We start from the raw sequence: 26,285 nt of genomic DNA on the forward strand, positions 1-26,285 counted from the left end.
ATAATATTTACATAAAATGTTTTATCGCCAAATGTGTTTAGACTAATCTTACTTGTTTTTGTTGTTGTCATGTTATCACCAACTTTTTGAATTGTACATTCATCTACACTTCTCTCTGTGTTATACATTAGTGCATTATAATAAACCTCATGTTTAGCATTGTTACAATTCTTTATTCCTTTTTCTTTAGTATTCTTAGGATAGTCTTTGAAACTGTATGTCTTTGGTGACAGGGCTATAGACTCTTCTATGACTTTACTACCTAATTCATGTTTGAATTTTTCTGGAACTTTATTATTAGTTTTGATTGGAGGTTCGAGATTGGATAGGTTCATGTGTTCATTATCGAAATTACCCTCGCTAAAACTTAATACAAAACTATCAGTATGCATATAGTGGAGTTGTAGATCTTTGAGAGATGGTTGAAGAAGATTATAGAATACATCATACATGTGTAATATACTTAATTCTAAGATAGTAACACCTACATATACTGGCGAATCATATTCTATTTTTTTCTGTATCTATTCAATTTGGCTAAAATACTTATATCTAGTTATATTCTTAAATGTTGGTTTACTTACACTTTTCATTATCTTTTCTTCATCATGTAAGAATTTACTTTGAAGGAATTGTAGGGGATTCATGGATTTTCTTCCATATAGGGAGTTGTTCATTAATTTCCTTAGATCCTTCTCTGCTTCAATTTTAGCTGTTGCTCTTTTATTTGATTTGTTTCGTATATAATCTCTACATATATAATCCTGTTTAAATTTAATTACTCTACGTACTTTTGTTACTTTTACTCCCATCTAAACATAGAATTTTAACATCCTATAATGAACCATGTATTCTGTTTTGTTGTTTTGGTCTAAAGATTGTTTCTCTGTTTTTGTTTTACTTTTCTCTCTTTCTCGGTATCCCAATTCATTATCATTTATCCTTCTGTTATTGGGCATTAGTGCTAGTTGCTCTATTCTATCTTTACAACTATTATCATAATCAATATCACAAACTATATAGTAACCGTGATCACTATCATCTGGAGTTTTTAATAAATAACCTAGAGATGGAATAGTAAATTGAAATCCTTATAAGGTAGCTTTTGCATCATTGCATAGCCGTATAGGTTATTCGCGTCTATGTACCAGATCTGCGAGGCAGGTTCCCTCATAGACCTCCGGTCATCCGTGAAACGGATTCGCCGATGCTTCGCCATTTTACTTCCATTACTATTGTTGACTATCCTATCACCCATTATACCGCATATGCCACCTCTCTTTGCTTGAAGAAAATCAATTAGCTTTTGTTTATCTTGTAATGTATCTAATGAAGCACCAGTTGACATTAACCAACAATCAAAACTATAACGCGGGAGACTAACGTAATGTAGTGAGTTGAGTCCAAATTCTTTCATATTTAATTTGACATATTCATGCGTGCAGTAGTCTAATATTTCAACATCATTTTGTAAATATTCTGTAGTTAGATCTTTACCAGTTTTATGACTGTTGTCTTTTTTAAAGTTATCGACTTCTTCTTGTGTTAGTAAATTATTAGATAGAGAGGATTTGCAGTTTTCTATATTTAGATTACCTATAACTTCTTGGTAGGTTTCTAAACCAAAGTTTTCATATGGACATAATGTTTTAGTTTTACATCGATATATCTTAGCCATTTGATCTAGAGGCATGGCTAAGAAGTTATAACTGTCTAAGAATTTGAGACAACCAATGCTAAACATCTCAGATTTACCAGCAGCTAGTGGTATGTTATCTACTTTTCTTTTATCATTATTCTGTTTAAAGAGTTCACTGTATAGTAGGTTGAAGTCATAGCCAGAGCCATTGTGGAATATTACAGGAAGGAAGTTTTGTTGTTTATACCTCAGATTACATATTTTACATCTATATTTACCATTTTCATGACAATGATCTCTTACTTTACTAATACATGTTTTACTGCAGATATGACAAGTGTTATTAGTTTCATGATATAATTATCTTCTTCATTGAATATCATTTGTTTGTTGCGCTTGAAGTTATTCTCAGTTTCTATTTCTAATAGATCAGTAGCAAAACTATACAATCCAGACCGAAGTAGTATTTGAAATTACACTACCAGATGTAACCCACACTTATTGGTATGTGTTCAGCTATTACATATTTACAGTCAATAGTTGCGACTTCAACAATGCAACATTCTATATCAGCAGTTATATCATTTTTTTATTCTGACGCTTATGTTCATTTATAAAAACAATTTTCTTCTTCTTAGGACAAACAACCTCGGGTTTGAAGGAGTTGTTACATTCATGTTTGTCGTATTTAATTTGTGAATCAAACCAATATGTACATCTATCACAGTAATAAAATTTGTGATACATTCTATATGGTCGATCTAACAAGGTTTCTATGCTTTTAATTAGAGCACAGTGTTCGGTAGTACCATCTCCCCAAGCCAATATTCTGACATCTTTTCTATCTTTATCAAAATCACCCACTGGTTTAAACAATTCTACTTTGCCTCCCCCCCCACAACGTGTGTATATCGGAGTATTAACATTGTACAGTTTCTGTTTTCTTATTATATAAGCAAAAACATCTTCATCTTGTTGTTGTGCTTCAATTAGATTATTTACATGTTTACTCTCGCGTGTTGCGTGGTCCATAGCAGGATGAAGCCAAGCAGTAATAGTTAGTTGCAAGCAATTGTACTTATAACTACGTATATTTAATATCAATTTTGAGATCAGGGGTAAATCTATATCACTACCAATAGATGCTTTAGTTGGTTCAATATTTATCTGAATACTTCTCAATCCAAGAAATTCGAAGTCGTAGCCATAATCTTCATATATTTCTTTTTGGAAATCTAGCCATTGTTTGAGGCCACTGTAATCATATATAGCCTTACTAATAATATAGTCGGTGTTGAAGAATATTTTTGTAATTTTAACTTCTTCTTTGGTTCTCTTCTTGTAGTCACACTCGGCCGTGACCTTATATTTAAAACTCTTAACTGTTCTAAATTGATAGCAGTTTTTAATTTCTTCTAATGAGTACTTAGTTGCTTCGTCTATATCTTCAATGTAATTCCCACCTTTATCCGTAATATAAAATTCTATCATGTTCTGACTTGAGTTTATATCAAAGTCTTCTGTGTTTTCTAGATACATGCAATTGCGACTATATGAATGGGTAGTTAGAGCTACTTTACTTCTAAATTCTTCATGACATTCTTTACATTCAAAATTAATTCTGTTGTAGATATTGTCGTCGGGTTTAGTTTTAATTTTAATAATATCTTTAGTTTCAGTTTTAGTAAAAGATTTGACATAGATAAAGTCTCCATCCGAATCATACATTTTCTCTATAGTTTTAGTTGAGGCTTCAGTTTTAGTTGAGGCTTCAGTCATAGCCTCATCCAAATCAGAATCCAATTATTGGAGTAAACATTTTCTCTAATAGTTCCTTATGTTTGGGATCGTATGATTGATGTCTGTATAAACCCATCTTTGTTTCAAAGGATGAATTACAGACGTCGCTGAAATTCACACTTGTGACATTACTGTTTGTTGAGTGAGACATGGCGTTTTCTATTAGGGAAAATTTTTGAAAAAAAAATTTTTTATACATAGAGTGTTTATACATAAAGTGAAAAAATGAAGTGTGATAAGTGTAAAAATAAGCCTTGGAAAGAATGTTGTAATGATTGCAAAGAATTAGAATATTGTTGTTATTTATGTAAAAATATAGTTAAAGTAAAAAATTATATTAAATATTTGGGAGACCATGATGCCAATCCAAATCAATATCTAGAGTGTAATATGTGTAAAATTTATAAGCATATTTCTTTCTTTAGTTTTAGAAATGGAAGATGCAGATTGTGAATCTACCTTAATAGATATAGATATACACATACCAAAGATAGATTCAAGGAATATGTTGAAAGGTTTAATATAAAAGTGTAGTATAGACAAGAAATAATATTTTGTGATGTACATAAGTGAATTTGCAAACGAGCTTATTATTTTTTTCTAGAATTAAGCCATTTCATAATTTAATGCTAGACTTAGAGTGAATATGTAATAGTGGATAAAACAGGGATAGCAACAAGCAGTAAAATTTGGCCCGATTCGACATGCGCGATTAGCGTCAGGAGAAAGGGTCAAATTTTACTGGTGGTTGGTATCCCTGTTTTATCCACTACTTCAAATTTCAAATCGGATTTTTAATGAAAACTTAATTTCCGCTGAAACAGGCCATATGGTACCTTACCAAAATTTGCAAGAGCATAGACAATTTTGTATGGCTTTTATGGTCCCCATATGAACTGCTCTATGCTTAATAATTTGCCGGTTATGTAGTAATTTATTTCGTTCAACACGTGTAAGGAAACAAATTTTTATTTCGCGTTGTGGAAACTCTGTTCTACTGGTTTAAAAATCTTTGGCCGGCGCAGCTATCATCACGAAATTGAAATATACATTTTTCATTATATATTTCACTTGTATATGGAACTAATCCATCGCCTCAAAACTGCCTACTTGAGAAAAATGTACGTTTTGCGGCGTAATGAATGATTCCCCAGAATAATTTTGACCAACAAACATGTAATGGCCACCCACTCGTTCCATCAGCGCTGCCCCCTCCCCTTGGCGACTACAGGAATTAGAGTTGTCAAAGCAGGGCCATGAATGTCACAGCATTCAAACTGATCAGACTTCACTTAGTGTCACACAGACTCAAAATCTTAAATTTTAATACCTGTCAAACACAAAAGTTCAATCCCAACTTTTGATATCTGACAAGCGCAAACAAATTATAATTTTTTATGCTGTTGTTCTTAAAAGTTGCAGGCGTCATAGCTGATAATTTTGGCAGTTTTTCACGAGGAAAATCTTTATCTGCAGTACTTCAGTAACCGCATAAGGAATAAGTTAGGAAGATCAATAAAATAACAAATTAAGATATTTAGTTGAATGCATAGGATCTGCATCTTTTTACGCAGACCTTTTCCCACTATTTTACCGTCGAATTCCATTTCTGCTGCATAATATTAATTGCGCGGCCGTAGTTTTTGAACTTTTGTTAATGTAGCATTATCGCCCGTTGCCATTTATGGTGGCAATGACGCTTAGAAAAATGGGCTTGCTGACGCGAAAAACGTTTTGAGTTTTCTGGGTTATAACAATTCCATATTATGCCATAATATTTGAACTGATCAGGATATTTGAACTTCGAAGTTTACCCAATTTGCTCACTTTTGCTCTCACTGTGTGATTGGCTATAGTATTGGTTAGTTTTTCCAATAGTTCCAGATAATCTCTAGAGTCTGTCAGGTTCTCTGGTAAGGCGTGAAGGCATTCTTTGGTGTTTTAAAAGCAGCAAATGTTGCACAGCCACTACAATAATTGTTCAGGTCGGTTTCTCCTGTGAGAATTTCATTTTACATATAGAGCTGAAATTGTTCAGCATTTTTTCAAAGATGTGTATGATGATATTTTAAACGTATTAAGACTTCAAGAGCATGTGCCACACATTACGATATTAATCACGCAATCAGCAAACTGCACTAATCGCTCACCAAAATATCGTAAAGGCATCTTTCTTGGTTATTTTTTTTTGCTTTTTGTGGTTGAAGAAGAGATTGATTCGTTAATTTAAAGGATTATGACTTTATGTGATGAAAGACTTTCATACTTAAGGACATTAAGGGGGGGGGGGGGCTACACTGTAAATTTTCCAGAATGTCTTATTTTCCAGCTACATAATATGATCACAATCTCTTTGAAGTACCTGTATACTTTGTCACTAGTTGTTCTCATTTAGCGTATCGATCAATAATGAGCGATTACTGTATAGAGCTGAGCCCAAAAGTTTATCGAGCAGAACTGGGAGTTCCTTCCACCCCTAACAATGCCTAGCATCGGTTCCAAGTTCAACTCCGAGTAAGTTAGGCCTAACATTTCAAATAATACTTTTCGATTATTAAAAAATGGCCTGGGTTGATATTATATTAGCCAAGTTGAGGTCCAAACTGAATTGACCTCTGATAATGCATACCTCTGAATCATCAAAAGTAGTCCGGGAAGTCTGAAAGAAAGTTTTAGCTCTCAAAGTATACTGTACGTCAAAAAAGTAAGGTAGCATCCCTAGTTTTACAACAAAAATATTTTTGGCGTAATGTTACTCTGACAATCTGTCCTCGATCCCCTGCAGTAGTGCTCATGCCTCCCTATTAAAATCAGATATTTAAATCCCTGACAAAAGTAAACGCCACAAGTGCAATTTTACCAACTGAACTGCCAGTTTATGAAGTTAATTTTAGTCAACAACTTAAAGCACTTCTCTTACTTTTTATATCAATGGTCGCATAGTCAACAGAAGTTCTAATTTTTGAAAACTTGAGACGCCTGCTTACGGACAAAATTGAGTCACAAGTTTGCTGGTTTTCTTTAATCAGCAGTAATTTCAGTCCCACTTTGGAGTAAAAAATATACGTGGATAATGAGATGTTGAAATGGATACATATACTTAGTTACAGTCATCACTATCTAATATAGCGCGAAATTGTATCTACTGCTAATGTGAGGAAATAAGCTAAGCATTCGCTCTTACTGCTCGAGCTATATCGCTAAGCATTTAGCCGCTGCGCTCAGCTGAGCTTGTTGTAGTTGGCGGCTATTCCTCTGCTTTTGGGCTTGAATCGCCAGCCAGTGGATTGAATCCTCGCAGAGTTGGAAAAAGTGCTTCTACTACAAATTCACTGCTTTTAATAGTAATGGTTTATACCTTTTGCCAGCTGGCATAGTCTGATTGGTTGATTCACTATGTCGACATAGACTACGGCAATAGCAAAGGAGGATTGCATCAGATAGCATTAAAAATGATTGAGTTTTTTTGTATTGTATGTAGCACTGCCACATCTCACCCCAGTTTTGAGAAATTGAAAACAATTTTCAGTTTCTGATTAAGACTCCTTCTCTGGTTGATACAGATCTTCTTCTCTTCTTGTATCGCTTTGTTGCATCCAGTTATTGTGTTTTGTTGACACATCTGCTACGGCAATAATTCAATAATCTGCAGCTAACAATGCGTGGGCAAAATGTGGCTCACTAAAAAGTCATTTAAGGAAAACAAATAAAAACAACGCTCTTTTGGTGGTTTGTATGATGGCATAGTCTGATTGGTTGATTCACTATGTCAACATAGACTACGGCAATAGCAAAGAAGGATTGCATCAGATAGCTTTAAAAATGATTGAGTTTTTTTTTTGTATTGTATGTAGCACTGCCACATCTCACCCCAGTTTTGAGAAATTGAAAACAATTTTCAGTTTCTGATTAAGACTTCTTCTCTGGTTGATACAGATCTTCTTCTCTTCTTGTATCGCTTTGTTGCATCCAGTTATTGTGTTTTGTTGACACATCTGCTACGGCAATAATTCAATAATCTGCAGCTAACAATGCGTGGGCAAAATCTGGCCCACTAAAAAGTCATTTAAGGAAAACAAATAAATTTGGTGGTTTGTATGATGGCATAGTCTGATTGGTTGATTCACTATGTTGACATAGACTACGGCAATAGAAAATTAGGATTGCATCAGATAAAACTAAAAATGATTGAGTTTTGTATTGTATGTAGCACTGCTACACCACGTAGAATCTGCTCAACTTGATCATGTTTTCATTAATTTTACCCCACAATTATTATTTTGAATTCAACAGATCTTTGAACAAGATGAACAGTTTTTATGTGCGAATTAAATTACCGATGCTTACTGACAACTGGCCAAATTCTATCCAGACTTTCTTTGTAAGCAGGCGCGTCAGTTTTTCTACATTTGATATTTTAAACTACTGCTTACTTTACGAAGGTTCAAATGAAAAATAAAAACATAACGGTCAAAATTGTGTTTAAAAATTTGACTCCAAAACATGCAGTTTACTATTCAAAATTACATTTTTTGCGTTCATATTTGTCATTGAGTGATATGTGGAATAATAATTGATTTCGTGACAGTTTTAACTGTGGAATTTTCCACTGATTACGGAGTTCATCAACTTCACATTGAATTTTCTTGTAAGCCCTTGCGTATTATCTGATTTTGATAGGTAGGCAAGAGCACTAGTGTAGGGGATTGATGTTGAAAAAAAGTTTTTGAGTTTTAATTACAAGTCACTTTTGCGTCAGAAATTATGTTTTGATTTTGCACAACAGCGTGGTTGGTAACTAATTTTTGACTAGAATACTCGACAATGGTCTGTTCAGAAGCAGATTGGGAGCACTTATGCTGATGTGAGTGAGCTCCAGTCTTGTTTGTCTCAAGCTCAGTGTTTTTAACACGAGGGATTTTATACGGGCAACAGTCTGATGAGAGTATACTCCCAGTTCAGCATAGATTTTTTATCCGATCTCATTTTTAATAGTTTCGCCTATTGAATCAAATTGGCAAGTTTCCAAAAATTACTAAGGGTTGGGTTGCTCATAAACTAATTATAGCACTTAAGGTCTAAGACTGCTTGACATGAGTTGTTTTTATAGCGTACTTCAAAAATCAAACTAAGCGCACAAACATTTTTCCAGATGTCCATCTGGTCTGGGATGGTTAAATTAGACGTGTTCATTGTCTACCAGTTTTCTCTGTGGCCATTAACAGCGAATGTATCCTCTTTTTCAACGTATTAATAATTAAAAGATGGGCTGAAACCAGATCGGTATGTTAAATATGTAATCGTATCTAACGAGAAAAGATAGCACGGGATGAACTAAGTTAGCAAGCAAGTCGAAACAATGGAGGTAATAAAAATGTGCTCTCTGATCTAATTCTGATTCTAGAAATATTTAATTACTCTCAAATAGTTTTTTAGCAATTTTATTTTTCTCATGTGGTTTTCCAATTGACTTCTTGTCCTCAAAAACCGGATAAACAAATAACGCCCGGTGGGAAGTGAGGTTCTCTTAGATCATATCGGCTGACTAGACTCTAAGTATGCGATTCATTGAAAACATTGATTGTGTGATTGCGGTTCTTAGAGTTTGAGCAACCCTCACCCCACCCCCTCGCCCCATTCACCCCTCTCCCTCAAAAAATTCTAACCGTTGCTCATCGCTCCATCCCCTCAATACCCGGGCCATGCTCACTCTTTGCCCGTGTTCGATTAAGCTAACTACTGGCACAGCCAACTGCTCGTCAGTCATTCGAGAGCAATTCGCCAGGCATCAGACCGTTATATTCGTATTCAGTAATTTATTTATTGAGAAATACTTTATTTTTGTATCCATTATTAATAGCCGTCGTCAGCCTCTCAACGGCTAATATTAAGGCACTCTCCTTTTTTGCAATCCAAGTCTTGGATTTTATTGGTGCTCTGTCGCTCTTGTAGGATGTTTTTAAACATTTTTCAATGACTTAGATCATTCAAAACTGGATAGCCAGGAAAAGCTCAGTGGGCATTGAGATTCATTGGAGGCCCACAGCTCTCTTTAGTAGTCTTTCAAGTGCTTAGAGTGATGTAGCTGAGTTTTTTTGTTTGATTAGTATTGAATTGACATTTGTCAAAGTTAGCAAAGGTCTTTTGCAAGATGTGATTTCTCTTTCTGTGGCCATTTTATGGGCTATATATTTTGGTACTGAAAACAGAAATACCAAAAAATGATTCTAAGTTTAGCAATTTTTTTCTAAGTTTAGCAAGTTTTAGGAAAATATTTGTCCTCTTTTGAGTGTTTCCAGCTACAGGGGCCAAAAGTAGGGTTTGATATTAGCTTACTCTATTGTTTATAGTGGCAATAAAACTCTTGTCAACATTTTAATGTTACCAATATTAGCAAATTTGTTATAAAAATTTCAATTGTTTTCAAACATTTTTTATTCTTAATTTTTTTTTGTTATTTGTTGAGTTTTTTCAGACTCAGGGGCCAGAAAATCTCTTCTAGGGCCTGATAATAGGCTACTACATAGTCTTTCGTGGCAATGGAAATGTTATCAATATTTAAATATTATGAATTATAGAAATTTTTCAATAAATTCGGCAATCTTTCTTTTAAAGTGTTTTTTCGAAATTATTTGTTTTTTGTTCAATTTTAAAAATGAGAATTTTTGCAAATTTCATTAACGTTTGCACTTGTTTGTAAACTTTCTGAATTTTTTTGTCGGTGTCTAATTTTATCAATTTTTACGGGCCAATGAGACAATGACATTTTTTAGGTCTTGCATCTGGGTTACTGGTAAGATTCCACAGACAAAAACATGGGCTTTGAACATTTTAATATTGCGAAACTTAGAAACTTTCGTTAAGATTTGCAATTTTCAGTTTTTTTAGGTATGTGTCATTTTTCCTGATTTTGCTAATTTTAGTGGCTAAAAAACCACTCTAAAGGCTTGTGCACAGGTTAATGTGTATTTTTAAAAGGAATCAAATTTGGCCTTCAATGTAATAGCTTCAACAGTTTTTTGAAAAAATTTTTGTTATCGTTTACCTCGTTTGTTTATTTTTGCTTCTCAACCTTCGAGGTTGTTTTTCTCTTTGGTTGACATTGTTCAATTGATCCTCAGGTCTGGTACAGTAGTTTTAAGTTTTTCATTTAAATTTTTGGATTGTATTTGAGGATTTTTAAAATTAGCTTTACCTTTTGATTCCGTTTTTCATTTTACATAATTCACGATTTTCGCGTTTGACTCGTGATTTACTTACCTTACTGTTTCAATTGAATGTATTTTTTTCCACTCATTGAATTACGCAATGTAGTGAATAATGTTCATGTCGAAAGAACAAACTCAAAAGAAACGGGATAAACAGATAAAGCGCGGTCATTAGGTCGTGGTGCATTAGGTTATCAAAATTCATCAGTTTTTAAAATGATTGCTAGCTGATATTAGTATTAATCCTGTTTACTTTCAGTTTAGAAGCTGAAGTAACTATAGTTTTTGTATCTTACTGAAACTAAACGAAAAATTAGAACAATTTTTGACACTTAGATTTAAAATCAGTCAATTTCTATCCCTTCTCTATCTCTTTCAGTTTCAATATCGATGTTTGTCAAGCGCGTCAACGACGGCTGTTTTGCGGGAAACTACCGGCTAAGTATTTAGTGTCAATTTAATCAAATCGTCTATTAATATATACATCAATCCATCAGAAAAAAATGGGAATCCAAAAACACAGCCCTCTGAATTAACTGGGTTATTAATGAAAGTCCTTTTCAGGTAGTCGTTCTCAATGGTTTCACTTTACATACTGGGTTTGTGCCCCAATAATAATACATTGATACGTCAAAAACAAGTAGTTATCTGCGCTCAATTTTTAATTGAAGTAGTTCTGCAGAATTCTACCCAGGTTGAGGTCCAGACCCAAATTTCCGTTTGATCAGACTTTCCATACCAAAATTATCTCTGATCAGACTTTCCAGACAAAAATTTCCCCTGATCAGACTTTGCAGACCCAAGTTACCTCTGATCAGACTTTCCAGACACAAAAGTTCTCTGATCAGACTTTTAGACCGAAGGTGTTCTGATCAGACCATCTTCAGACCATGGTCAAGACTCAAATTCAGACCATTGCCCAGACCGTAATCAGACTATGATCAGACTCACGTGGGCTCGAAATAGTCTGATCAGAGAAAAATTTTACTTATGAATTTTACTTATGAATTTTACTAATTTTGCTATAATTTATTCATTTAATAAAAACTGATGTTTGCAGTATTTATTTCATGTAAGGAAAAATCAATTATAAAGGTATTGTTAAAGAAAAGGAAACCCAACTGTTGAGAACAAATTTTATTTAGTGTTCCATTTAGTGAATATTTCTGAGTCAATGGATGAGTTTACACAGCTCTCCACAAGAAACATCGTGGTCTCCAGTTGATCAAAACTTCTTCTGAAGGGGACCGGCCTCTGCTATCAGCTGGACTCCTTTTTTCTGATCTGAGCTATCGGACTTTTGATGACTCTCTGATCAGAACGCTGCTTTATGGCTGCCTCTTGACAGAGCCAACGTCTCTGAGTAAAAAAAAAACAAAATATGAAAAAAAATAATGCGCTCGAAATGGTCCCTGATCAGACCCAATTGCGTTCGAAAACATTTCAGATCAGACCCAAGTGCGCTCGAAGAGGTTATGATCAGACCCAATTGCGCTCGAAGTCGCCTATGATCAGACAAAATTGTGCTCGAAGAGGTTATGATCAGACCCAATTGCGCTCGAAGTCGCCTCTGATCAGACCCAAGTGCGTTCGAATCCGTCATGATCAGACATTTCAGACCAAATCGACCTCTGATCAGACCATCTCCAGACCATCGTCCAGACTGTAGTGCGCTCGAACTTCCTTACAGACCCTGTAATTTCGGTCTGGGAACACACGGGTGTGCGCTCGACTGGGTCTGATCATAAACCAATTTGGGTCTGGACCTCAACCTGGGTAGTACACTTGAACTATCCGACACAAAAATTGCCGACTTTTATTTCACAATGGAAAAAGTTGGAATAGCCTGTGGCTTAATTTTTCTGTGACATGTGTGATAATGATGTCCTTGGAATTTTGAGGATTTTCTATTCGGACTTCCATTGATAGTTCTATCAACGTGTGTCAACACTTTAAAAAACACAAGAGATATTGAAATAAATACAACAAAATAAATCGCAACCTGAACTACTAGTTTATGAAAAGACACCCCAATTGAAGCATGTAATTCTTTTTGATGTGAATGATATCTATTTATTATGCAAAAGCATTTCTTCAATATCTAAATCCATTTTTTCTGACAATTCTGAAAACTAACTTGTATCTTCTATCTATCTTACATTGTAGAACCAGTACTGAAACAGTATGTCGACATCATCTGCGCCATTATGCACAGTCAAAAAGAACCACTTTTCAGAATGTTCAGAGTAATTTCAGTGCGAAAAACGAACATTCATTTTTTTCAAAAAAAAGGTGAAAACTCTTACATATGTCAGAAAAGCATGACAAAAGCGTGCATTTTAGCTGCAAGGACACGTTACCAGATTATTATTGGTAAAACTATATCCATTGCAGTAAATTGGATAACTGGATACTGGATACGGGGGAGGGGTGCGTTCGGGTGTAAATTTTCGACATTTCTGTGCACAAAGGAGGTACAATAACGACCTCCTGAGTTATGAAGAAGGTAAATTCCCGAACTCCGGAGTCACAAAGAAGGCGTATTCACGTCATTGATAGTCATAGAAGTGGTATTTTTACGACATCGGGGATCACAAAGGAGGAGATTCATTGAAGTGTTGTGATGTGATAGTTAATAAGTAACTTTATTTCAGTTGAAAATTTATCGAATACAAATGCAGGAATGGTAGGTAATGTTGAGAAAAAGAAAACTAAAATTAATGAACGAAATGCAAGTCAAAGTCACTTGAATGCCCAGGGGACGTATGCTACAGTTTGCAAAAATAATTGAATCTGCTATATTGCACTCATTTTGTCATTCGTATCCTGAAAAGGCTGTATTGCGGTTTACTTCAGTTTTAATTGATCGAAACTGTTGTACTAAGGTGTTCTTGAAAAAAGTAATTACGCATGTGGTGCGATGTAGAATGTTGTGAATATGCCTATGGCGTTTTGTAGTTTGAAGTGACTGCGCCTTTTGGAGATAGTGGATTGATGTTATTATAACTAGGTTGCGATGTAGCATGATGTAATCAGTCCTGTGTTGTGATGTGGTATGATGAATATTATTTTGGCGTGATGCCGAATGATTCGAGTATGCCTCTGGATTGGTGCCGAGTATTGTGAATCTGCCTGGCAAGCGATGCCAAATAAGATCTAAAGTGAGTGAGATCAGAAATTTAATTAGATGACAAGGAAGATAAGAAACCGATTTTCAGGCTGACGATATCTTTTTTATAATGTTCCAACGTAATGGACATTTTTTATCCAGTTTGAAACCAGAGTGAAAGGTAGCACTATCAAAAAGAACTTTTAAATTAATACTTTGACATGATCCTGGAACCTACAAGTGTATAAATGTCCATAAAAAATACACTGCGTCAGTTTTGCCAAGACTTTAGCTGATCAGTTCGAGTTACTTTAAACTTATTGCAATAAGAGCAAGTATGTGCTTAAACTTTTGAGCTCTGAGGCTAGCTACAAAAATGTCGAAACAAGGAGCACAATATTACATTAGCAACTAAGATCAGCAAAAATCGCAGAGACCAATGAGCTGGGAAAACAGTTCAAGTGCAGATATAATTTATTTGCAATTATTTCAGTGTAATAATTTGCCAATTTATAAAAAAATAAAATTAAGGCTCGCCAAAAAGAAACAATATGTATTTCGTTTGCTAATCACCACAGAAATGGTTACAACCAACGTAAAATTTTTTGCTGAAATTTTGAAATTTTGAAGAAAAATTAAGTAGTTTTTAGCACAATAAAAAACCTAAAAATTGACATCGACAATTCAGTCAAAAATTTTCGTAGACTCCCGGACCTTGCTCAAAGTGAGTTTCAGCACTGTACCATTGCATTTCAATTTTAACCAGTACTGAACCAGACAAATAGCAGTATAAATATTTTTGCCAGTCTGCCCAGAGTCGATTAAGAAAAATCCCAGTCTGCTTTTCTTCTTCATATTCTCATTTACATTCTTGGTCAACACTGCACAGAATGTTTCACATTTCTCTCATTCATCAGACTGTGCCTACAAGGAACATAGCAAGTTTTGAAGATTTCGAATAACTGACATCATGCTTAAAATTTTTAATATGGCGATACCCTCAAAAGCTATTCTAGCTCCAACTATACCACATATTGGTGCATTTACATCTTTGCAGTGGAGTCGGAGGCGGAGGTCGGAGGCGAAGGTCGGAGGCGGAGGTCGGAGGTCGGAGGTCGGAGGTCGGAGGCGGAGGTCGGTGGCGGAGGTTGGAGGCGGAGGTCGGAGGCGGAGGTTGGAGGCGGAGGTCGATGTGCGAGTCAGAAAGTTGTGGTAATTTGCAGAGAAGCATTTAATTGCAGCAGGCTAGAATGAGATCAAAAAGTGGCGGCGTCCTTCAAATAACTTTTAGCTTGGGTGTTACGCATTCTGAGTAGCTTAAAAGCAGACTTAATTACATGAATGCACATATTGAAAACAGGATGTTAATTAATATGCGCATGAATAAAAGTCATCATGTACATATCAACTGCATAAATGATTGCTGAAAATTATCCTTTTCATGGTATAAATTGCCATGATCTTGATACTGTCATGACAAAAATAAATCATGTTTTTTCCTGATTCAACGCTGAATTTTAAATGATCCCGACTCCGGGCTATTACTCTTAATCAGTTGTATCTTTTTGTGCGATGTTTAAAATTTACTGCATCATATTGAAGACTACTTTTTAAACTTCGTCAAAATAGAAGGACAAATTGATCAGTCGTTTTCGAGCTGGCCTTCTTATTCAATAATCCATTGAAGATCATTACTGCATTGTTAACCAGTCGTAAACATGCAAAAACGTAAAAAATTTTACTATGAGTTAGTGCTGAATAGCTATGTGCAAGAAACAATTGTCTACTAATAGAAAACTCTGCGCCGCTAGTACAATTTCAGTAGGAACTTGATAAAACTAGGGCGTTAGTAGAAGAGTAGTGATGCAACTTTTTAAAACCATGCGTCTGTGGAAAATTTTTAAGATTTTTGACTCAAATGAAAAGATGATAAACCAATGAAGTAAAAATTCTTCAATAACTGAGTTTGAGGCTCAATGTGTAATCTTGAACCAGTCGCAGGCTCAAAAAAATCCTTTAGTTCGATAATACACTTAAAAAATTCTTCTATATTCTCTACCATGTCCAATATCAAAAGTCCGAAGCTCAAGTCTACATAGTACCCAGTGCTACAACGCACGCCATTCACGCCAATTCCATGCCAGATCTTTGATTTGAACACAACCTTTTCGATGTTCACGGAAGTTCTCGGAATTACTAAGAACCAAATTTACCGTTTTAGATCTTAGAAAAATTATGGCCTCTTTTCCAAGTCACCTGACATTTTCTCAAAAATTGCAAATTTAACTAATGTTGCAGTCAAAATCAAGAAAAACTTTTACTGGCTCTATTGCAGTAGCACAAAATCTTATATCTCTTTACTTTTGTTTCCGACTCAAAACATGGCCTCCCAGATCTTGCCAAGATCTTGGCATAATCTCGCGTGTTTTTCTAGGTTATAGTGGCTACCATCCTTGGCAAACAGAAAAAAAAAGAAAATTCGTTTCCCCAGCCAAGATTCCCGAATTTTTTTAACCCCTACTGCATATAGTCATCCCTAATTCCTTATTTGCGTCGCATGTTCACAATTACAAGTCTTGATTCCCAGAAAAAACTTTTCAAGATCTTGACAACCCACGCAAACTCTTTTCAAGTTCGTATACGTAGGCCACCATACTTGGCAAGATTTGGACAAGATCTGTCAAGTCCTTTTGGAGATATTTTCAAGATCTTAGAAGTGTTTGCGTGTCTTGGCATTGATTAAACATGCGGATCCTTGTCCGGATGGAATCTTGCCAGTTGTCCGTAAAACACAGTTGAGCTTCACGTAAAATCTGTTTAACACGTGATGATAATCTCTTGGGTTTACAATGCAAAAAATTTGCTGAAAAGGACGGAGGCATGAACAAAATTTGAAGATTTTGCGTTGATCTCAGTTAATTGCTTCTACCTGAAAACCGGCAAACTTCAATTTGGTTACTATCTTTCTGTTGTTTGCTACTTTTTCGCTAAATCATAATATTCGCTACTGTTCCACTAAAGGTTGGTACTTCTAATCAGTTTTTGGCAGTACCACTGTAGCGACGAAGTCAAACAACCTAACTAATGAAGAATTCGTATAAGGAAAAAACTTGCATCAATCGGACATTTTGAAAGTTAGCTTCTAATCGGTTTGTGAAGCAGCATTCCCACTTCCATTTATTAGTACGGCTAAAATTTTGAGTTGCCATCAAAATCAACCCTATAATTGCGTGTAAATTTCACTAGCAACTTTCAAAATATTACAAGGAGGAGGAGGTGGATAACACTTTTGTCTTTTGTTTTTGAGTGTATATCTCAAGATAGCCTTGATTATATCAGGCAAAAGGTTGGCCTCAGGGTCAATTTCAGATTGGTGGCAAGAATAACAACAAATCGTTTGTGTTGTTGAAATACGTTTTTTAATTGAATCCCTTTCGCCCTAGTTTTATTTGACAAGATAGATTGCGGCATGATATTTATGTTTCCTGTTTATTTTTTGTGTTGTTCCACGATTGTTCCTCGGGCACTACAGTACGGGGTAGACTGTTTGCCCAGATTCATTTTCAAACTAATGAAAGTATTCGTTTAAGTCGAAGGAACAAGTTTCCCGGAGACCAGTCAAACACTCTTTCCCAAACAGCAGACTACTCTTTCTACACTTCCAAACAAGTCACTCCTTCAAATAAGAGCAAGAAGAACGTCCGATACGACTCGCTGGTAATGTTTTCATGTTGTTTTGTAAGTATAATTTTGGATTGAACGTAAAGACAAACAGGAAAAAAGTCAGTTTTTTGGTATATAGGAAATGCACATGACTTAATGACAAGCGATGGCTTAGCAGAAGCAGACTGCAATTTTATCATGATTATTATAAAATCAGGGTGAAATCTGAGTACAGTATTTAGAAAAGAATAGTATGATCAGATTACATTCTGCCATGATCATAATATGAATTCGGATAAATACAGACTGAATTTTGCCATGATTCAGTATTAATATATGATTGGTAACTCAGCGAACAAATACCAAGAAAGCCGATTAAACGACGAAACAAATGTTTATTGGCTCTTATCTCATAAAGTTCTAATTAATATAATACAGAGTATTTATAGTAGATTTTCTAACCTCTACTTAATTTTATTGGGAAAACGTGCTCCGAAAACTTTGATTAATATCTTCCGCGAAGCGACGACTTCTTATTTACAAAACCTGTAAAATTTGTTCTCAATCTGACATCATTCAGATCCAGGGTTGAGCAGTGTTTTTATGAAGATTCATTTGATTTTGGTGCAGAGTGAGTTTGTGAGTGACGGGAGGGGAGGAAGGGGCCGTTCTAGTACATATGGAGAAGACAGCAACTACTTCTACTATGATGAGGATTCATCTGAGAGCGATGACTACGGTAAGAAGCAAATGTCAAATTTTTCTGATTTCTTACCTGGTTTCTTCCGGTTTCGGAAAAAACCGATCCGACAAAAAACCCACCCAAAATTTGATAGCAAAAAAACCCCACGGAGAAAAAACCACCCAAAATTAGAAAGGAAAAACCCCAGGGAAAGAAATCAAGGAAAAAAATCCCACGGAAATAAACCCCCACTTGATTATCAAAGGGATGTAATGAATCAATTTAAATTAAATTAATTATATTCTAACACAATTACACAGATGAAAAGCAAAATATGGAAATAGTTTCTCAAAATGACATGTTTGAAGCAATTGCTTGCAAATATTCTTAGACTTCGGCGAGTTTAACAGAAAATAAACACAAGAATACCGGGAATTAAGTCCTCTACTCAAAACAGCTGTGGGCCAGGCAGACTTACGGATAGTGGTCCGGGCCGAAAGGTCCTAAAGTCGTGTACCGGCCACACCGAACAGAGTTTGACTACAAGGGGCCAAGCCGGAGAATTATCCGTCACTCCAGGCATGAGACCCAAGGACAGACACCAGGCCCAACGGATGGAACACTGAATATTTAAATGCTCTCAAACAAAGTTTGTAGCAATTATATTAGTCCTGTCGGTCTTTATTTTAATTGCTCTCAAACGAAGTTTGTAGCAATTATATTAGTCCTGTCGGTCTTTTTACGACTCGAAGAGGAGTATTGGTTTTCTCTCGGTTTTTTTACAGGAAGTAGATTTGTTCACGCGGCATTTTGACCTAAAAGCGAAAGCGAAAGTGAGAAAAGCTGTCTTGGTGAACAGATTTTCGCTAAGCGAGAGAAGTTTTTTGATCATGCGCTGCGTTTAGTGAATGACTTTTTGACTTTGAAAAGTAGTTTTTGACTGAATTGCACATATGAATGACCGTTTTAGCCGTTTTTTAATTAAGTGGCCCAATTTTGTTGCTTTTCATTTGGTTTCTCGTAGAAATAAATTTTATTCGGTACTATATTGAAATGTCAACCTCGGAAACTGATACCACAATGTTTTACAGAGCCTGAAAATGCGTTTCAAGTTGAAAATTGGCACATAATTCTTGATTTTTATAGTTAAATTTTGGCTTTTTTAATATTAATTTCTTCATTTTTGGATCTTTTAACCGTCTTTTTGTCAAAAATCAGTTAAAACGGCAACTTCTCTTTGATAATTTCTTTCTTTGATAATTTCTCGATATAATTTTGTTTCATAAAATTGTACATAAGCTAATCCGATTTTGGTAGTTTTTTTCCAATTTTCGTCAGTTTTTCGTTTGTATTTTGGTTGTAATTGCTAGAAATAGTTTTTTTGTGCAACATGAGGTACTTTAATTTCAATTCAATAAAAATTCGATCATTTTTTGGCGCTAATTTTTGAAAAAACAGTTAAAATTTTTTCATAAATGCAGTCTTAACTTAGCTAGCTAGCTAGCTAAAGTTCTTTGACCATTTTTTTACAAAATGTTTCAATGTTTCGTATTTATGAATTCTGCTTTTTCCTATTTCTCTTCAGGAGGATAGATCTTTGTATCGGATGACTAATTATCTTTTCTATGTTTTGAATGCTGAACAAAAAAATGTATTCGTTTTTCTTGATTTTTTTAAATTGATTTTCAACTTTCAAAAATCAAGAATATCTTTTTGTTACGGTGTTCCTTACATTGTGCCTATATTTACACTCGAGTTAGTGTCATTCGAGTTTCGTCCTGGGTCCTACATTTATTTTCGGTATGTTGATTTTTTCAGTTGTAAAAATGAATGATTTCAGATTTTTTTTAAGATTTTCGTCATTTCTTTGGTTTGCAATTGATTTCATTCAACATAAGGCAGTACTGAGAGTTTGATAGCAAGCTTTTTCCAAAAGTTGCACTTATGACTAATTTCTAGAGCTTTCTTCAAGGTCTTGTTATTAATTAAAACGATTTTTTGCCTTTGAATATTCTGCTGCTTATGTCTTTTCTATGATCAATTTTATTTTTGATTTAGTATGAAATCATGTTGTCTAGCTTATGTACAAGAAGGAACAGGTGTGTGTTGTTTTTTGTCTTAATCGCAGTGATTAGAAGTGTAATTATAGGTGTTTTCTGATTCTTAATTTTGAGCGTTTTTTTGAAAAGATTTAACTTAGTTTCTAAGATTATTATCTGCCCTTTGCTTTCGTGATCTTTTTCAGACTAGAATCATGAATTATTTGAGGGCTATTGATAACCTTGTCATCTTTTTCAGACTATCAGGTTTTTGACCACCTTAATTATTTTGGATTTTTTAACGTTACCAAACGTTTTCAATAATATAAAATTTTGCTGCATTTTGTTTCTCTTTTAGACAGTGGTTTAAGTTTCCCCAATTTTCAGAGCAGACCTGGGGATGTAGTGAGTTAATGGTTGAATACAAAAGGTAGTGGCTTCCGTTGCAATTACGGTTTTGTTAGTGAAGTTCTGACGCTTCGAGTCGCTTCCGGAATTCTTCCGTCTATGTTTTTTAATTGCTCTGAAACGAAGTTTGTAGAAATTATATTAGTACTGTCAGTCTATTTTAATGCAATTTTTTGCTTGAACGATGTTTCGTCTGACGATTTTGACTTTTCGTCCTAAAAATGGGATGAACAGGTAGCGCCCAGAGGTCATTAAGTGCTATTAAAGCCTTTCAGCTAACTAGTCTCCAAATATGGGATTCACAGAAACTGTCTTGCAGACTTATATGTATGGTGTGAACATTTTCAGTGAAAGATATTAAAATTCAGAGGAAGAACGCGCCATAATTGGTTTATTTTTCATTGTCAAGTTTACATACAGCCCGTGTTAGCTCTAACAGCATAATCCCCCCGCAGTTTCAATTTCTGATGAACAGATGAACAGCAAGAAATGGTTTTCGGATGGTTAGAAGACGAATTCTTATTGTCCTCTTTTGTCCGCCAAAACAGCTTCTGAAATTTTGTTGGGGTGTATTTGAAACAGGAAATGAAATGCGAGAAAACAAAATGTTTAGGTTAATTTGCTGAAGAGCTGAAATAAGATAGAGTGGTTTTTTGTTCATGTTGCTTATTTGAGAGAAAACAATTTTCTGCTCATACTGTAAAGGCGCGAAAACATTTTCGTTAAGCGAGTGAATTTATTTTGATGACGTGCCGTTTTTTTCTAAGCAGTTTTTTAATGAAATCTCCTTTTTCTCTGTCCAAGGTATTTGAATCGTTTACTCAAACTAGATATAGACCGTTTGAAAACTTTTTTGACAATTTCAATAAACAAATGCTGATTTAGATTCCATTTTCAGCTATTTTTACCATATTGCACTGTATCACGCTTCTTGCAGCGTTTGTATAATTCTTCAAATGATACCATTTGGGGAGTTCTGTGGTTCAAATTAGCTGTCGAAGGGGTTTTAGTTGGCTTTCTATTTCATTGTGATTGATTTTGAAATTATTTTATAATTGACTAAATTAAAACAAATTTTGGTCAATTTTTGTCAATTGTTCATTAATTGCTCTCCTCTTGGTCTTTTTTAATGCAATTTTTTGCTTGACCGTTATTTCGTCTGAACCATTTGAGGTTTTGTTCTCAAAAACGGGATCAACATGTAGCACTCAGCGAGAATTGAGTGCTCTTGTAGCCTTTCAACCCACTAGTCTCCAAGTATGCGATTCACAGAAACTGTTTTGGAGACTTATACTTATGGTGTGAAGGGTGGTTCTTTGAGGTTGAAGACCCCCCACTGTTGACCCACCCCCATTGTTGCCCAACCACCCCACTGTTGCCCACCACCAGCCCCCCGGTGCACCCCCCCCCCTGGTGTCCAGGTGGCTAGCTACTGACGAAGCCAACCGCTCGCCGGTCGAGCAATTCATACGACCTTAGTGTTTTTGGAAAATTTTGCTCATTTTTTGCTTCTTGCTATAGTTTTTCTTGTTCAATCTTCAGTATAGAGCTATTTTATAAATTTTGATTCTAAAAGGTGCCAATATAATTTAGACAGAGTACTTTTCACTGAGAAAAGTATTACAAATTTGTTAATTTTTTCGAGTTCTCTTTTTCTCTGCATTTTCTGCTGTTTAAAAGTTTTCGTCAGGTGTTGGATCAGTAGCTGCCCGAACGGAAGCCAAAACTTTAAAAATTGCCAAACAATTGATGGAAAATAGCATTTTAGCTTAGTTTTCTTCATTTTTTGTCTACAAAACATTTTTTGAAGAGTTTTTTTCTACATTGCCCTTCACTTTTTTTATTCCGCGGTTTTCTGTATAGGAAATATTTTGTTACTTTTGTCAATTGGCAGTCGTTTATTAATTGAAAACTTACTGCGTCGAAGAGTTTTTATCAGTAGTTGTTTTGGAGCCGCAATTCGTGATGAAATTTTTCATCAGACTATTTAACAATTTTTATTGTCAGTTAGTTCTCCATAGTTGATTTGCTTGTTATTGTTTCAAATTGATTCGCATAATTAACTAGAAGTTTCCTTATATCATTTAGGGTTGTCAGTTTCCAGCCACTCCGAGTCGCTTCGGCAAGTCTTCCGGCTATGTTTTTTTAAGATCTGTTCACACATTTTCATGATTTTTGATGTCAAATTGTTGTGATGATTTTGGTCAAGCCGAAAAAAGAAACGAAGCGAAAAAGCGATTGGTTTTAAGGCGTAAATTTTTTGCTGTAGATTTAAAGCAAAGCGATAAAATGGTGTTTAAACAAAAAATTTCTGTCTCGCTAGCCGTTTTTTGTTCACATTCGGCAATTTGACATTGATTTTTCACTGATCTTCTTTTTCGGTTTTTTTGGACCTGGATTTTTTTTCTAAATTGTTTTCCATGTCCATACTAGGTCTAGTTTTGTTTTAGTCAATGAAATTTCTTTGATTTTTATGTCAGGACTGGTCCTGCTATTTTTCTTTATTTCGTCGTCAAGATTTTTGTTACGACCATATGACGTCACAACCACTTCAAATCTGCTTTTTGTTTACTCGTTCATGCAATATCAACTGAAGTGCGTGCGTGACGTCATTTCTCCTTCTTAGTGTTGCGAGTTTTATTTGTTAATTCGTGTAGATAAGTTTTTGGTAACACGTGGTTTACTTCACTCTCAAAAATGACTTCATTAATCTGAATTTAACTTTTATTACTTTAAATCTAAAAGATACGGTCAAATGAGTGTGTGTCACTCTAACTGATGGATGTTTAAGAGCAGCTAATATAATCAGCAATAAATTAAACATATTCTTAAAATACAAGAGCTCAGCATTTTGAAGAAGTGTCTTTTTTGGTCCGTCTCTTTCACTGTCTTTTTGAGACTGCAGATCTACAAAGCTATTGGGTCTATTTTCTGTCGTTTTGACAGCTAAGTATGGAATTTGAATGCTTAATTCTAAAAAGATTGATAATGAAATTTAACTACAATTTGTTGCCTGTTTCTAAGTTAATTATAACTTTTTTTAGAAGTTAGATTCATGCTATAATTTCAGATTTCCTATTAAAAAAAGTTCAATTGATTTGCCGATTTTCATTCATTGTTACCCCATATCAACTGGTTGCAAAGTATATGGTTATCTAAAGAAATAAAAATAGATTTTGGAAGCTACAAAAATTGTTAATTGCTTTCAAACGAAATTTTTAGCAATTATATTAGTCCTGTCGGTCTTTTTTTACGCAATTTTTCTTCTGACCGATTTTTCTTCTGACGGTTTTGACTTTTTGAACTCAAAAACAGGATAAACAGGTAGCGCCCAGCGGGCATTAAGTGCTCTTACAGCCTTTCAGCTCTGTTTCAACTCAAAGTGTTTGTGTGACTTATGGTATGAAGGGCGGTTCTAAGAGGTTGACGACACCCCCACTGCTGACCCACTCCCTCCCACTATTGACATCCCCCACCGCCCTATTGCCCCCTAACCCACTGTTGCCCACCCCCCCCCCCCCCCCCTCCAACCAACCCCTCCCTCCCCATCAAACCCCCGGTTCATCCCCCGTTGTCATTTTTTGAATTCTTTCAGCCCTAGGTGTCAAAGAACATCCTCTAGGGTTTTATATTAGGTTACTGCATAGATTTTAGTGGTATTAGAATGGTTCCAACATTTTAACATCACGAAGTTTAGCATTTTTTTCGACAAAACGTGCAAATTTTTTCTATTTTTTTACATTTATTTTTCATTGTTCACATCTTGCCAGACGCAGGAGCCAGAAACCGTACCTAATGGGTTGATAATAAGTTACTGCAAAAATTTTACTTGCCATGGAGTAGCTATCAATTTTTGAAGCGATTTTTTTAGCGATTTTTTTTTATAAAACTTGCATTTTTTCAATATTTTCTGAAAAATTTGTCGGTTTTTAGGTTTTTTCATTGTCAAGAGCCAAGGAAGCTCTTACGTACTGTATAGTTTCCAACTGTAATAGAATGTTTTTCAAGATTTAAACACCACAAAATTTAGTATTTTTTTTACAAAACTTGTTTCATTTTTTTTCCTTTTATTGTTATTATTTGGGTTTTTCAACTTAACAGAAAATCTCCGTTAGGGTTTGATATTAATGTAATGCAACATGTTTTTGACCATGGATTTGTTCTCAACATTTTTTTTCACAATTTTTAGCAATTTTTTTATGCAACTTTCAGTTTTTTTCAAATTTTTCGAAACTTTTGTCATATTTTAGGTTTCTCCAGCCTCAAGAGCCGCATAACCTCCTCTAGAGTTTGGTTATAAGTTAATGCATAGCTTCTAGACGTAATGGATCGTTTTTCAAGATTTAAATATCGGCAATTTTTAAAAATAATTGCAATTTTTTCAAGTTTTTAAAATCTTTTTGATTTTTTTAAATAGTTTTTTCCGTCACCAGAGTCCTAGGGACCTCCTCCAAGGTTTGATGATAAGCTGTCGAATAGTTTCTAGAGTTAATGGAATGGTTATCAATATTTTAATGAAACCATCTTTACCAATTTTTTGATAAAATTTAATTGCTTTTAAATTTTCAGAAAATTATTAACATGTTTCAATTTTATGGATCTTGATGAGCCCATGAAACTATTTAAAGCTTGAAATAGGGACACTGGATAGTTAGTCTCTTGAGACAATGAAATGATTTTGAAGACATTAATATCCTGAATTTTGTGAGATTTTATTAAATTTGTAATTATTTTCAAAGTTTTTGAAAATTTTTGTCCTTTTCTGAGTTTAACGATCATTACTGGCCAACGAATTTTTTTATTTGATTTTTCTCTTCTTTTTCTCTTCAGCGCGGAAACGAAAAGTAAAAATCTGATTGAAGAAATCAACCAGCTATTAGGGATGTACATTTTCCGTTTTTGAAAAATCATGTTTTTGAAATTTAAGCAGACTAGCATAAAGCTATGCTTGCAACCTGTGAAAAACTAGCTATGATTAGCTAAATGGGTTATTATTGACCAATAGGAGTAGCAGAGACAGCTGGAACAGCAGTAACCCTGCCTGCAGATGATGGTCCACCTGGGGTGAGCGCCATTGACTCATATGGAGGTCTACCCGCAGATGCACCTCTGACTCTTAAAGGTACAAATACATACATAAACTCACGTTCTCAGAATTCTCATGTAAAAGTTACCTGTAGCTGCTTTTAGTAAGATCTCGTATTTGCACTTTGGTACCACGTATACATTTTCTAAAATGCTGTAAAAATGCTGAGTTTTCAAAAAAATCATTTTTTGAATATAGATTCTTTTAATGTTCTCAATGATCGCTGAGTAATGTTCCAACGGCAGAAAAGGAGGAAATAAACGATTTTTAATTTGATCAAAATTTAGGCCACGAAAAGTTTCTTGTCAACATCTTTTAAATAAACCTAATTCCAATAGACAACTCAACTAAAACATCATTTTTAAAATGATTGAAAAATTCTAAACACAAAGATTCCGAACATCGAAAAAACATGATCATTTTGTTGAAAAGTTATTTACTATTTTCCATTCTATTTTGTACTTACTTTGTAATTACTTGTAGGTTTGAGACGTCTGCTACCCTGCTATTTCTTCTTTCTTCCAAAGCAATTTTCAAAGAAACTAGTCAAAATCTTTCAATGAAATTTACAACCAGAAGATTTTGAGAAAATGAGTTTAAGAACTGGCTAATTTTGTTTGCTTTACAAAATTTTTTAAATATAAGTTTTCC

At 34.7% G+C, this 26,285-nt stretch overlaps 1 protein-coding gene and 1 long non-coding RNA gene across 2 annotated transcripts in view; both read left to right on the top strand.

The window, feature by feature from the left end:
- Window positions 1–26,285, top strand: part of LOC142345824 (2-oxoglutarate and iron-dependent oxygenase domain-containing protein 2-like) — a 421,406-nt gene that overhangs the window by 123,057 nt on the left and 272,064 nt on the right. The gene's annotated exons all lie outside the window — the stretch shown is intronic.
- LOC142345955 (uncharacterized) lies at window positions 13,705–18,159 on the top strand. Its single transcript, XR_012759364.1, has 3 exons — window positions 13,705–13,808; window positions 17,347–17,473; window positions 18,050–18,159. It is a non-coding gene; the product is annotated as an uncharacterized LOC142345955 (long non-coding RNA).

This window comes from Convolutriloba macropyga, chromosome 9 (assembly GCF_964194025.1).
Source record: "Convolutriloba macropyga chromosome 9, txConMacr16.3, whole genome shotgun sequence".
Taxonomy (NCBI): domain Eukaryota; kingdom Metazoa; phylum Xenacoelomorpha; order Acoela; family Convolutidae; genus Convolutriloba; species Convolutriloba macropyga.